Below are 8,877 nucleotides of genomic sequence, written 5' to 3'. Positions count from 1 at the left end.
ATATCTGTGCTAAAACGTAATGTACAAGAAGGGAAATACACAAAGAATCAAGACGGATAAGGAAACAGATACGAACAAGTAAATGTTGATTAGAGGAAGGAACTTGGGAAATGAATTAGGAGCCATAGCACTCACCTTGTCTGCCGTACTGTGTTCATACCCTGTTTGCCGACGCCATCACGTAAATTCTTCTTATATATATATTTTATATATTTACACACACATATCATATACATATACACACACACACACACACGACACACACACACATATATATATATATATATATATATATATATATGTATATACATATTTATACTATATATATACAGTCATTCATACATACACACACACACACACACACACACAAACATACAAAAACACTTGCGCCAGCCAAACGTTTGAAATGAAAAAAAAATAAACAAAGATAGTATCAGCGTATTCGTGATATTTCTGAGTTACATGACTGACATATTACTTACATTAGTACGAATAAATATAAGTATATTTTTTTCGATAAAGATTCTCACGTGGAAGAAAAATACAGTTATACACGTAACTTCCTATTTTGCTATAACGGACAACGAATACACAGGACGGTTTTTTAATGAATAGCTTTGGGAACGTTTTCCTAAGTACGTTTTTAACTTACGCCATAAAACGTCGATGACAAGAGTACACATTATTATTATTATTATTATCATTATTATTACGCTTCAAATAACGTTTTGTAACGTTTCGTACTTGATATATATTCTTTTAAAGGAGATTTACAGATGCGTATAGATGTGTCTCCAAATGTATTGTAGGTATTGCCGAAATCACGTTCATAAACTTTCTAAAGGTTGTTATACGATATTTACTCATATACAATTGACAGCTTCTGGACTTTACGTAGAAATCGTTTAGAATATACTTACGGAACCGTAAAGTTTAAAAAAAATAAAAAAACAATCCCATTACTATAAAAATACATACATATACTCTTATATTTTTTTCGAGTTTTTCTCGTAATCTGTAATTAGTTTCTAGATGTGGTTACCGGGTAGCAGATATTTTAAAATCTGCTGAATTGTAATTTTATTAAAAAACATCTAATCCAATGACATTGCCATTATTTGAGGTCCACACATTTCCTTTGACACCTTCAGGTCAAACGGATAACACACCGAAATCCTCGGCAGTAGCGACAGGCCCTTGGCAGCACCTACGAGCGCCCCTTGAAGGTGACTTACTGGAGAGTAATCCTCGCATCCTCTCGGCAAACTTGTATCCTTCCCTTTAGTCCTTCCTGCCCCGAAGGACATCAGTCCACCGAATCGCAGATACAAGTGCCACTCACGCCATCGGGATGAAGGTGATGGCCCATCCCGTGGACTGAGGTAGGGGAGGCCCTCCTGGCGAAGCTGGAGGAGGAGAAGGACGCCCCTCCTTCGTAGTCGGTGGTGTTGGTCGACCAGGTGTGGACGTCGGCGTCATGGACGTCGGGGGACGTCGCCCTGTGGCTGCAGGGGCTATCCGACTTCGAGAAGGAGTCGGGCAAACTGGCAGCGATCAGCCTGCTGCTGCCGAAGCCCCCGACGAGGACCTTCGACCCCGGGGGGGCAGGTTCCTCCCCGCAGTAGTAGAATTCGTTCTCCTCCTCGGTGAAGAAGGCGCCGGCGCTGTTCTTTTTCTTCTTTTTCTTCTTGTTGTTGTGCTTGCCCTCGGCCGCCGCCTCCTCCCCCCGCGGGGGGTCGTCCTTGTTTCTGGTGGTCGTCTGCTGCGGTCTGGTTGTGCGGAAGATGAAGCTGACTCGCGGTTGCGACCCACCGAAGGACGACGACCCTCCTCCTCCTCCTCCTCCTCCTCCTCCTCCTCCTTGAAGCCGGGACTGGTCATGGACGTAGGACATTGGGCGTCATAAGCTCGTGACAGGCAGGTTGACCTGGTAGGGCATCCCGGAAGAGGAGTGGTGGAGGAGGTGGGCGCCGTGGAGGTTGCCCAGGTGGGGGTTGTTGTGGATCCCCTGGTGGAAGTGGCCGTTGTGGTGGTGGTGGTGGGTCTTCTCGCTCGAGGACCTGCTCCTCGCCTGGAGGGCGGCGGAAGGGGGTGGATGGAGAGTGTATTAATTGAAAAGAAATTGCTATAAATCTCTCTCTCTCTTCTCTCTCTCTCTCTCTCTCTCTCTCTCTCTCTATATATATATATATATATATATATATATATATATATATATATATAGAGAGAGAGAGAGAGAGAGAGAGAGAGAGAGAGAGAGAGAGTTTAAGAAATTAGGTTAAAACTTAGCATTGGTAGAAGACAATCCCCAAAATGAATTTTTGTGCCATTTTGGATGTTAAAAGAAAATCATTTTGGGTATGTATATATATATATAATAGTATGTCTATATATATAATATAGTAAGCATCTCCTCTCTCTCTCTAAATCTCTCTCTATCTCTCTCTCTCTCTCTCTCTCTCTCTCTCTCTTATATATATATATATATATATATATATATATATATATAATATATATATATATATATATATTATATTATATATATATGCCTAAAATAATTTTCTTTCAACAATCCCAAATGACACAAAAATTCATTTTAAGTATATTGTCTCATACCATTGCTAAGTTTTAACCTAATTTCTTAAACTATATTCGATTGCATTATAAAGAAAAACAAATTTCTACTTTCTTTCTAAAAAGAAGAGAAAAAATGAAGGTACGTTCCTTTATATTAAAAGAATAGCATGAATTCAACAATTTCCTCTGTAATTTAATGGACCCTTTTGTGGATAACTCCTCAGAGAAGAGCCAAAAAAGGCAGAAGAGATGTCTTAGTGATGTGAAAGCGTAAAAGTAGTTCGATATTTCTTTTCAGTTGGCCAGTGAATAGGTGTTGACTACCTACTCACGGCTCTGAAGAATCTTCGACTATTTTCTACCTTTTTCTACCCCCTGACATTCATTCCATCTGATGGTCTTTCTGAATAGATCTAAGCTTTACTCACGTCCAGTCTCGCTTTTCATAAAGGGATCACGTATTGCGCTCGAGTGGAAATTATTATTTTTTTTTTTTTTTATGACGCTGTTTATTTACGATCATTTGATTTTCTGTCGGAATATATCAGTAGCATTTTGTTTGAAAACTATTCATGTCATAATACAATAAAAAATTTTTAAACTGTTATTTTTATGAATATTAGAAAAACCTTGACTTATAAATATAATTTATCATGTAATAATTCTTTCATGAAGCTGATTGTTTATGATGATTTGATTTTTTTCTGCATATAATAATAGCATTTTGTTTAAAAACTATTCATGTGATTATATAACTTAAATTTTTTTTAAATGGTATTTTTATTAATATTTTTTACGAAAAAAAAAACTTTGAATTTTGAATATAATTTCTCTTGTTTATAGTAATACTTTACTCGTATATGATACAAGATTTTAGGTTAAAAGGTACTTATTTAACAACGTAGTTTTGAGAGTTTTAGAAAAACGAAGAATCCAACTATGAATATTTCTTTAAAAGAGAAAAGAATTGACTTATGAATATCATTTATCGTGAAAACAGTAATACTTTACTCGTAAATGATGCAAGATTTTAGGTTAAAAGGTACTTATTTAGCAACGTAATTTTAAGAGTTTTAGAAAAACGAAGAATCCAATTATGGATAATTCTTTAAAAGAAAAAATAACTGACTTATGAATATCATTTATCGTGTAAATAGTAATACTTTACTCGAAAATAATAAAAGATTTCAAGTTAAAAGGTACTTATTTAGCAACGTAATTTTGAGAGTTTTAGAAAAAGGAAGGTTCCAGAATTTCCTTGTTATTAAACTGATATTTTATGAATATTTTTTTACGAAAAAACCTTGACTTATAAATGTCATTTATCATATAAATAGTAATACTTTACTTGAAAATAATAAAAGATTTTAGGTAAAAGGTACTTATTTTAAGAGTTTTAGAAAGATTTAGAAGATTCCAGAATTTCCTTTTCATGAATATTTTTTTACGAAAAAACCCTGAGTTATAAATATCATTTATCATGTAAATAGTAATACTTTACTCGAAAATTATAAAAAGATTTTAGATTAAAAGGTACTTAATTAGCAACGTAATTTTGAGAGTTAGAAAAACGAAATTTACAGAATTTCATTTTTTTAAACTGATTTTTTTATGAATATTTTTTTACGAAAAAAAACCTTGACTTATAAATATCATTTATCATATAAATAGTAATACTTTACTGGAAAATTATAAAAAAAGATTTTAGGTTAAAAGGCACTGATTTAACAACATAATTTTGAGAGTTTTAGAAATAACGAAGATTCCAACACGTTACCTTGAAATGGAGTTTCGGTGGCTTGGGGCCAAATCCAGCCCCGAGGAGGCAGTCAGGATCCGGGAAGGCTGAGGTGAGCTCCGACCTTCTTTTGCGACTTCTCAAGGTGACTTTTAGTCGCCAGAAATAGCACAGCGTCCTCTTGACCTGTTTTTTCGTTTTGGGTTGGAAAGATGGTTAAAATTAAGATTTTTATTCCAAAATAAGATGTAAAAGCATCGTAATTAGCATATTATCAAAGATTGTTGGGGAATGGGCCAAAAATTACGATGCATTAATCACATTTGTTGGAAAATGGACCACAATTGTAACTTTATATTAGAAATTCTTGAAAAGTAGGCCAAAATTGAGATGTTTTATTGAAAATGGTCGGAAAATTTGCCAAAATTAAGATTATAAAATTTTTTTGAAAAGTAGACCAAAATTCAGATTTTTTAAAATTAAAAATGGTCGGAAAATGGGGTAGAATTAAGATGTTTTATCAAACACTTGTAATGTGGGCCGAAATTAAGAAGCTTTATTCCACAATAAGATGTAAAAGACATCATAACTAATATTTGACTGAAAAATTCTTTGAAACCTGCTACACCACTAATATCTTGACTTGGTTCCTTCTCAAAAATATGATGTTGATGACTATTAGTCAGGAAAAGTAAAAATCAGCAGAGATGCACTTTCTAATTAATTTTACTTTTCCTCAATAATATTCTTTCAGCGTAGTATTTTTGAGAAAGAGAGACACATCACGAGACCAACTTCCAATTACATTTTGGTAAGTTGTTAACTGTAATGTATTTTATATCTTATTTGCAATAAAAAAATCTAGATTTAATAATTCACTAATGAGTACTAAGAGAATATGAATTTGAGTTTCATCTGGAAAGGTACAACTAATTCAACATACCAGAAATCGTCCTATGCAATAGGACCTGACTACTGTAACCACCCAAGGTCTCTAGTTGAAATTTAAGTTATATAATCTGTGCACTAACTGTTGTAACTCTCAATGCATTTTTTTTTTCTCACCAATATTATTACTGTTATTACCAGTATTATGATTACTATCTTTTATGCTACCTCAGCTATTCTGTGGATACGTGCCGATTATTCACCTTTTTTTTTTATCATGTTGTCTCATGTATCTAGATTGTATATGTTACTCTCTATATTTTGTATATTCCATGTATATGGCCCTGAGCTGAAATAAAGGATATTATTATTATTATTAATAAGTTCCATAGTACTCACATCAGCATTGAAGAAGCAATAGATGCAGGCGACAACAAAGCCCTGGAATGAGGTCAGTAAGTTTGTCCCGTAAGACCACACTCCATATTCAAAGGCCGATCTCTCTAAGGGCTTGGGTATCATCGTGATGGCGTTGGTGATGCCAAGAAGGGGCAGCAAGAACAGGGCATTGCGCACAGACTTCCTCAGTGGTCTGTGGGTCGTTTGATATAAGGTGAATTAGGTTATTTCGCTCGTAATGGTGCAGTCTTCACTCTCAACAAGTTGCATCAATTTTAGATCATTGTAAAAAACACCCCTTCTGTTCTAGCATAATTGTAGACTTAAGGATTAGCATTTAGGGTAAATAATGGTTAGTAATGATAATGGCTATCTAAATTTACTGCTCAGGTCAACGTAGTAAGCATGGAAATGTTTGGAAAGGTAATTGAGGTATGAATTTAAGCAGGGATAGCTGGTATTCTCTCTCTCTCTCTCCTCTCTCTCTCTCTCTCCTCTCTCTCTCTCTCTCTCTCTAAAAATACTCACCTAATCTGTTGAGCTTCGCTCGAACTTGCCTCCCGTAATTTTGAGATTAGGATTCTCATGATGTTCATAAGGAAAAGGAGATTCGCCTTTGAGGAAAAAAAATAAAAGATTAAACAGAAAAATATTACAAATTGCGTTGCTTAGACTAGTCGTATACAACATCTAAATTGATTCTTAACCCCCTAATGGATATTATAACAGGATTATAGATATTTAGAGAAAATGAATATTGAATTTTAATATGCCTGTTGGAATGTACAAGGATATCGTGGTAGTAACTGCAGCAAATACTGGAGCAATAGACTAGTCGTACACAACTAATTTTATTCTTACACCTCTTATAGATATCGTATAACAGGTTTATATTATGTAGAGAAAGTAAATAATGAAATATAAGAAAATAATGGCAGTAACTTCAGCAAATACTGGAGCAATTTGCGATTCAATACTGTACCAAAGCAGATGTTTGTTAACTCCAAAAACGTATTGGTATGCATAGTTATTCTATATTAAGTTTTGTTCTTTCAATTAATGATGCAAACGTGGTGAATCTGTGGACATTAACTTCAAAGATTCTTCAGGGTTTACATTAAGTATTGAAAGGGGAAATTTTGCTGCTCTTTTATAATGCATGTGGTGTGGAAGTATTAATTTTCATTACGTAAAAAGATAATATGAAATATTGATTTGCTAATAACATAGCCCATTTTAATTTCTTGTGTGGTCCATTAAATGAAAAAAAATGGAACACCACCAATCACTAAATGCATTTCATTTTTTTCCTAAGGCAGATAATGTAAAATTGATTAATTTCTATTTTGGTCCATCCAACAACAACAACAAAAAATATACCAAAACCACTTGTCAGGAAAAAAAGAAAATATGGTTGAAGAAGGAAAGAAACAGAATTGGGCTAATGGTTCCCTCCAGAGGAAATGACGCCAATTATTTACACGAACAACCAGTTAATGAGAAGCTACATGAAGAGCTAGTTAATTGAAACGCGTCTTTTCAAATAGCACCTGATTAATCTTGAGTGAAATCACTCATTAGAAGGTTTGATACTTGATCATTCAGCTTTTACAGTCCCAGAAATTTTACCCTATCTATACGTCCATACAGATTTCAAAAAAATGTCTACAAGTAACTATAGTAGATGTGATACTTATGCGCAAACGAACAAAGACATTCACATGCATATACATGTTTATACATTTATGTAATTTACTGCTCCTGTTAGTCTAGGCTCGCTTCTGTAACATAATAGTGAGAAAATACAACAAAGAAGAAAAACTCGGAAAATCACGATGGAGCAGATTTCTTTTTATATCTAAAAAATATATAAGAATTTGATTAACGTAAATCATACGTCACATCTAGACTAGAGTAATGGTTTAAGTACAGAAGATATATGAAAGAGATCTAAGATAAAATAGATAACTAACCGGCGAACTCTTTTATAAATATTATTTCTTTATATTGTTAGGATTTGTTAGCAGAACTAGTTGTAAGTGATTTCATTTATAAGCTATTTCAAGTTGTTAGTCTTTGGGTATTGAAGAATAAATCACGCCTACTGTTTGGGTAGTTATTACATTAACTTAATAATTAGTGTATAAATAAATAAATAAATGAACAAATAACTACGTTACTCTTTGGGTACTCAAAAATAAATAAAATCTACATTTTGGGTAGTTATTACCTGGTGTATAAATTAATAAATAAATAAACAAATAAATAAATAAATAAATAAATAAATAAATAAATAAATAAATAAATAAATAAATAAATAAATAAATAAATAATTCCAGGTCCGCAACCACGCCAAAGTTTATAAAATATTTTTTTAGCATAAAACCATTTCAGAAAAAGCTTATTAATCAGAATACATAAACAGGAGAGAGAGAGAGAGAGAGGAGAGAGCGATAGAGAGAGAGAGAAGAGAGGTTGAGAGAGAGAGAGACGAGAGAGAGAGAGAGAGAGAGAGAGAGAGAGAAGAGCAAAACACAACTTAACTAACGAGACCCAAATATATTTCTACTCACCCCAATAACCGTGAACCGCGGACCTTCCAGTATCCAGTAATAGGACGTGAATGAGTATCCCCACCAGCAATTGACGTTCTTCCATAAGGCCATGACGACAGCCCAGGAGGCCGTCATAAATACAGGAATGCCTGGAATGGAGCCAAAGTATAATCATGAGACGCTGGAGTTTGGGAATCGAGCCTGCGAATAATTGCGATGGATTGCATCAACAATTTGAATTGCTGCCGTATGACTTTGTTATTGTTTGAACTTTTATCTTATCTGTTTTTGTGTGTGTATATATATATATATATATATATATATTATATATATATATATATATATATATGTATATATACACACACACACACACACACACACATATATATATATATATATACATAATTGCTGTGGAATTAAATAATATCGACTTAAAATTCGGCATTATACACGCACGAAACGCTTCTCAAGAAAAGGAAATGACCATATGAATGCGACCCATTCTGAATACCCAACTGAACGTACACCTACAATGACCACACACTTCAAGTGAGGCATAATGAACGCACCTCCCATTAACAGCAACCACATGTGAACGCACCCGTCATCCCAGCCCTTACACAAAGCCTTTCCCCCAGATATTTGTGGCTTTATACCATTTGGACGTGGCGTAAACAGGAAGAGAGACTTTATGAACGTACCCCATCCAATGGCGTAGTA

General features: G+C 34.2%; 1 pseudogene; it reads right to left on the bottom strand.

The window, feature by feature from the left end:
* Window positions 1-1,900: 1,900 nt before the first annotated feature.
* Window positions 1,901-8,877, bottom strand: part of LOC135202716 (PDF receptor-like) — a 73,043-nt pseudogene continuing 66,066 nt past the window's right edge.

The sequence above is a fragment of the Macrobrachium nipponense genome, chromosome 33, assembly GCF_015104395.2.
Source record: "Macrobrachium nipponense isolate FS-2020 chromosome 33, ASM1510439v2, whole genome shotgun sequence".
Taxonomy (NCBI): domain Eukaryota; kingdom Metazoa; phylum Arthropoda; class Malacostraca; order Decapoda; family Palaemonidae; genus Macrobrachium; species Macrobrachium nipponense.
This window is presented reverse-complemented; position numbering and strand designations above follow the sequence as displayed.